We start from the raw sequence: 7,036 nt of genomic DNA on the forward strand, positions 1-7,036 counted from the left end.
CCAGGGCAACTAAAGGAATGCCCTGGACTCCAACATACAGTCTTCCCATTTGAAGTCATTCCACCTTTTCCTATCACTATATGCAATCATAAAAAGTCCCTCTTCAGCTTTCCTGTAAGCCTTTAGGTACCCTTTAGTTGCAGGAACACTGCTCTAAGGTTTCTCTGGAGCTTCCTCTTCTTCAGGCTGAACAACCCCAATGGTCTCAGCTTGTCCTCAAACGAGAGGTGCTCCAGCCCCCCAATGATTTTCATGTGTTTGGGTATTTCCAGAGTGTTAACACACTTCATCCTGCTCTGATCATATTGCTAACTCCTCCTTTTTCCACTGGCATTCACCCACAGTTTTCTCTTCCTGGACAGTCTCATGACTTCACACATTAATCTCTGGCTTCACACATGCTGTAAATATGTCCCATAATTCTTATTTCAGGTTGATATCATTCCCCTCTGATCCAAACAGGGGTCAATGGGCACTTCTTGTTAACATTCAGTATTATTTCTAACAGAAGTTTCTATCTGAAGATGAAATATTTTCTTTAAAAATCTCACAGCTTAGAGATCAATTTTCTTTAAAAAACTCACAGCTTAGAGATCAGAAGTTTCTATCTGAAGATGAAATATTTTCTTTAAAAAACTCACAGCTTAGAGATTAATTTTGAATAACTGTATTTTGAAAAATACAGATATTCCTTTTCCCTTTTTTCTACAGGACTAAGCAGGTTCTCTGAGGGTGAAAGTGTCTGTACATTCAGATCTCAGCATCCCAGCTCTTACATTGGCTCTCAGCTGAAAAAGAAAGGGGTAGAATAAAAAAAGCAAACTGGGAGCTGTATTTTTCCTAAGGATCCCATCCCAAACCCAGCAGTTCACAGCTCAGAACATTCTGAGCCATAGCTTTATTGGTGTCCAACAATCCTTGGCAGGTCTGTCTTGCTGAGAACATACCCAATGTGAATTAGAGCTGCCCTATACTCTGGGACAATTTAATTCTGTGCAAGGCAAGCAAGAGCTTCTCTGCTGCCACTGCAATTTCATCAGTTGCCTACTCATTCTGGTGTCCCAATGAGTTGCCAGATCTCCACCTTCGTAGTTCACATGGATCTGTTCAACCTGAGGAACCCTCATATCTCTCGCTATCCATGTCTTTTCTCTCTCTTCCATCTGAACCACAGGGAATAGGATGCTGACTTCAGGCAGCCTGCTGTGCAGGAGCAAAGCCTGGATTTCCACAGAGGAACATAATTTTTTTTTTTTTTTTTTTTTTCTGTTTTCCGTTTCGTTTCCAAAAATTCCTTTCAGGTGCTAGGTGGGGAACTCATTAGAAACGTGATTCCAGAAGCAACACATTACATCCATTTGGGAATCCCCTTTATTTAACAGAGGACTTTTTGCCAAATGTCAGGTCTGAACCTGACTAACTCCAGTTGTGTTGGTCTAAACAAGCTATTGTGTGCCAGACAAAATAAGATTTTTTTTTATACTGAGATGAAAGCATTGTGTGCAATGACCAGGTGCTGCACACAAGGGCTTCGGGGAGAAGCCAAAACGTGGCACATGCCACCCACCCCCAGGCTGAGATCATCAAAGGAAGAGGGTTTCTGGTAGGCCAGGAAACAAAAGGGTAAATGCAAGACTGTATCCAAAAAGGAAAGTTTCTATGGCTCGAACATGGGCAGGGTGTCTACCACAAAGAAAAAAATGAAGCCAGTCCAAGGGGCCATTTGGGAGGAGCTGAAGAAAACCCTGCAGCAGATTTTTTTGTGTTTATCTAGGACATCAAATTCTGCTTACAGCACATGTTTTGCTGTCAAGGATATCTGGTTTCATTTCAGCTACAAATGTGAATCTCATTTAAAAACCCAGAGCAAGTCAGTGATAATGAGACATTTTTGCAAGGAGTACAGAAACCTCCCTTTCTGATTCTGACAACTGGTGAAATAAAATCTGGAATACTTAAAATATGCTCTCCAAAATCAACAGTTCTCTTGGAATTTTTTTCTAATCTGTTAGGAAAGGCTTGTAACATTTCAGGCTGTTTTCTTCATGTCAGTAAGAGGTGATTAGTACAGGACAATGCAGGTAAATCTCAGTAGTAGACTGTGTTCATATGTGACTGTGAGTGAGAGTGTATTACGTGCTAGTAGGAACCAGTCAAGTACCTCTGCTTCATATAATTTCTTTAGAATACTTCAGAAAGATTATTTTAAATACATTTAAATTTTTGTCTGTTATTTTAGAATAGATGTGATATTGGCCATATTTAATGCAAAAAAATCTCACAGATTTTTCTTACATGACATCAGTAACATGGCATGGCTTTCCTCTACATAACATGCCTTTTAGCAGAAGGTGAAATATTACACAGCCTAAAACTGTTTCAACATCCTCCGGAGGATAAATGAAAAATACGGGTGTCCAGAGTCAAGGCCACAACAGTGTTATTGTATTTAAGACAAGAAAGTTCATTAAAAGTTTCATATATTGGTTTAACCTGTCTCATGAAAAAGCATAAATCTCCCCTATCTTTGATAACTTCAGACACAGAAGTGTACTTTAAAATTACACTTTGTGAAGACTTTTAAATAATTATAATAAAACCTTGCTTTGAAAAAAAAGTGCAGTCTCACATGGACTTACTCATGTTTATGCACCTCTTCCAAGGTTATAACTTAGTAAATAGGACAGCCATTAAATGTATAGTTTTATAGCTGTGTCTGCTCTCTGGTGCTCATTAAATCATGTGTTTTATTGTCAGCTCTTCTCAGACTGTCAAGAGTTGTTCCTTATGTACTTTCTGTAACACACATTCCCCTAGTCCCACTCATCATTTGGTACTATTGCCTTTTCTTTAGCCTGTTGATGACATTTATAGCTGGGGTTTTCCCCAAGATATAGCATATTTTTTACAGCAGAGCCTCTTTTTCATTTTTTAGTGCTTTGGCTCAATAATTCCTCACACACTAGAAATAGTTCAGCTGATGTCTTGATCTTTATATCTATCCCCATCCAAGAAACATAAGCAGCAGTGAAAACTCAGTGTAGTGATTCTGTCTTCCTTTGGGAGGTCCTATGGAAAATATCTTTCCTGCTCTGCTCAGTAACACAAACTCAGAAGCTGCATATGCTGTGGTCCACAGCACTGAGCTCTGCCACCCTCCCTGAGCACAGACACCATAACCATGGGCAACAAAGCCGATGCAGTGCAGAAATACAAATATTTGTCCACATTCACACCCGACAGAGCACCACCAGTGGCATGACACTGCCAACTGGTACTGTGTAAATGTGTAGTGGCCTCCACTGTGCACGGGATTTACTGATGCTATGGGGCTCTGTCCATACAAAGACTAGAATGGAATAGAAGGGTATTTTCTGCAGGAAGGGTCATAAAACAATCGTGTACTCCAACTGACTGACCACTGGCAGACAAAGTTAAAGCAAGTCCTCTGAGTCATATCCAAGGAATAGCACACAAGGATCAAGGAAAGTGATGCCACTTTGGTGGTTACCAACTTCATTTAGACTTACAGGGTTTCACATGGATAACTGTTTATCAAGAGGAATAAAGCAAATACTCTGCTTCTTGGGATTTTTATGCATTTCCACATACAAATATTTTAAGAAGAACAGTAAAGATTGTCTGTTTTTCCTAACGCTTTTTCAAACTCAGCAGTTTGTTTCTCCACCAGAAGAAGTCAGCTCAGCAAAACGGAAACCTTTTGTGGTAACTCATCCGTTCAGCCAACGCTTCCTATGGCAAGCCACAAAGGGAGCTCAGCTCACCTCTCCCATGGACCCCACACAGCACGTCAGGCAGTACAATGAAGTGCTCTAGCATTGTAAATGGGACAAAATATCCCACCAGGTTTTGAAAGAAATCCTTAGCTACTAACTCTTGGCACTTCATTTCCAACACTGCTCTGCAAGAATGTTGTGTCCATCCTGACAAGCCCCAGGATCAGCCAGCCGGTGTGAGGCTAATCAGGGCAAACACACGCACTTTTTGGGACATGGTGAAACTAAAAGCCAAAAAAAGCAACTCCTTTCTGATAACAGACCACTACAAAACCCTCCTGATGAAGGTAATTGAAGACAGAAACAACTCTCACACAATTAGTTTTAGAGGAAGAAACTCCCCAGAAAAGATAGCCCTAAAACTGCATTAAGTCACAACTTTAGTCTCATGACCCATGTGTTTTTTAAGTGTTCCCCAGAGGTACTTGCTCTAGGCTGCCTGTGTTGCCAAAAGTGCTCAGCAAATGGGATGAAAGAGAATTCAGGGAGAAAGCAGAAAGGTGCTTGGAGTTGGGAGGCTGCAGTACCATCCAGCTGAAAAAAGCCTTCTTTTGGAGATCTCACAGAGAGCAAAGCATGTGTGTTTCCCAACCTCGGCAGGGGTCTGGCTGAGAGGAGCCATTTCAGTTGCTGGAGCAGTTCACATCAGCTTTGCAGATTTGCCAGCTCCCCCTGCAAGATGGCCAGGAACATGTGTACACATGGTATCTGGCAACAATAATTCAGCAAAAATGAAAAATGCTTCTCATTCATTGCAAACAAATGGGTACAGTGCAATCCCAGGCAAACTTTCCTAAAGCAAGCAGCTTTCTGGATTGAAAAAAAGCAGAGTGAAAAAAGAGTATGTGGGCCTGGAGGACCCCTGACAGGAAACGCGTGGGAATGGTTACTTCAAAGAGCAGAGTAGATACATAGGAAAAGAACAAGTTTCCAAATGCAGCCTTTGCTTTCTGGTCTGGGAAAGCAGAGCTCTTGCCAGATACAGCATGGGAAGTCACAGTTGTACTGCCAGGCCTGCAAACCATGGCCACCATCAGTGCCCTGATCATTGCTCATCAGCAAGCTATCCCCAAAATAACTGCTTCTGGCACTTTAAAGCCCTGTGACTCTGCAATCCCGTGCACCTTCTGACAAATAAACAGGCCTTCATTTGCTGCCAGGTTTCTTCCTTGCAGAGACTTTGCATGCCAGAACTTGTGATACTAGCACACAAGGCCACTGGAAGCAAAAAACCCATGGCAAAATTCTAGGGGACAGTTCCAAAGCTCATCTTAACAGGCGTGTTCCAGATGAAGGCATCATACCCATCACAGTGAGAAACAACACAGGTCAGGGCCATATGGTCACACAAAATTTGAGGAAACCAACCTGCCTGTTTCTGCATCTACACCTTTATATCCTCCCCAATCTTTGCTGACATAAAACTGGCAACTATTCCGAGAAATATTTCTCCACACATGGAGAAATGTGTGGCATATATACCACTACTAAATGTGAGGAAGCTACAGTACCTAACATAGGTGTGTAAATAAATCACTTGTAAGAAAAATATGAAAGGAAAATCAATTTGGATTGTATCTGTGAGAAAGCTAAGGCACATTACTATGCATAGAAAAAAAAATTCTCACTTTATTATGGCATACCTGCACTTATTTTCACATGTCAACAATGTTTGCAGTACAGCGTTCATTAATTGTCTCAGCAATGGGACCTCAATGCAAAAATAACCAATTTCATAGCCAGCAATTAAAATGCTAAGACCAATAGCTCATCTGAGCTCTCCAATTCAATAATAAACTGATAGATTCATTATAGCATTTCTATTATCATTGGTTTAAAAACTAAAAATGGGCATTCCCGAAGATTTACAGGGAATAACAGCTGGCATCACTGTCACCTGGGACTCTCAACGGGAGAGCTCTGGTTGAGAATTGTTTTGCTTTCCCTAATAAAACCTCTGTTGTGTTTACTTCACTAAAGTTTAACCTGGCTATGATTTCATGGCTGCTGAATTCATGGTGCCTCTTGGCCAAGCCATAGCATAGCAACTCAATAAATTTGAGTGACATCATTAACCCAATACAGTAGCTATTCAGATGTATGCTGTGGTCTCCTTATATAATCACCTAATTTTAGCTACTGAGAGAGCTGCATACAGTACCACAGTGTATTATGAGCTCTGAATAACCACCTAATATCCAGATGCTTTTTCCAATGTTATTTTATTTTCTTGGTTTAAAATTATTTCCTTGTGCAAATCCCTAGGTGCTGTTTTTCCTTATGCAAACCCTCTCTTCAAAACACATTCAGGGCTTCTACTGCTCCTCATCACCCTGACACCTCATTAGCTGGTTATTGTGGTTGTAATGTGCTCATGGCACTACAATATGGCCAGGACCTCAGGACTTTATAGTGACGGTCAAAAAGAACAGCCCTAGAAAACAGTAAGTTGTAACTAAGTTGTAAGTTTGTAAGTACAAGCCTTAATTCACAGACATACTCAACTAAAAACACTTGGTTTACTAAAAGTAACTGTTTCTTGTTGTTTTACAAAACATATATGAAAATACTTCTTCAACAAGAAATATTTTGGGCCAAGGACTTGTTTTTGGTACGTGCTACAACAGGAGCATATTGAAGTCCTATTCCCTGCAAACGTTTCACAGTAAACATGCATACTTGATGCCATTTATTGGTCCAAATTCCCGATACAAGTTAAATATGGTAGACCTGCTAGCAGTAGGGGTGCAAATCCCAAGGATGGAGACTTCACTTCAGAAGAACAAGAAAACAGAGCTCTCATTGCAGGGATCCCAGGCATAATGTGCACCTGGGCAGTGAGTGTGCCTTCCAGGTGAGTTGGGTATTATGCGTGCTGCAGGTGCAGGCTCCACTAATCCCACCACATACAAACCAAATTGGTTTTATTTCGTCCAGTTTACCTTTATTCAGCCTTTTGTCTGATATTTTTACACAACTATGCCCAAGCAATAAGAATTGCTTCAAAATCCTCCCTATTTCTGTAATGTTTGTTCTCTAAATGACTTAATGCACTAAATCTCAGAACCTGTATCCTAATTGCTCAGAATTTCCTCTGCCTGTAGGAACTTATGCAAAAGAGTTGATCGATTTCTTTGCACTTACATAAAAGAAAAGGCAGGAGACTCTCAATAGTGCTTATAACAAGACAGGCTCTCTTATGGAGCATGCAGGTTAGACCACAGTTCTTCTAATACCCA

The sequence above is a fragment of the Hirundo rustica genome, chromosome Z (assembly GCF_015227805.2).
Source record: "Hirundo rustica isolate bHirRus1 chromosome Z, bHirRus1.pri.v3, whole genome shotgun sequence".
Classification (NCBI taxonomy): Eukaryota; Metazoa; Chordata; class Aves; order Passeriformes; family Hirundinidae; genus Hirundo; species Hirundo rustica.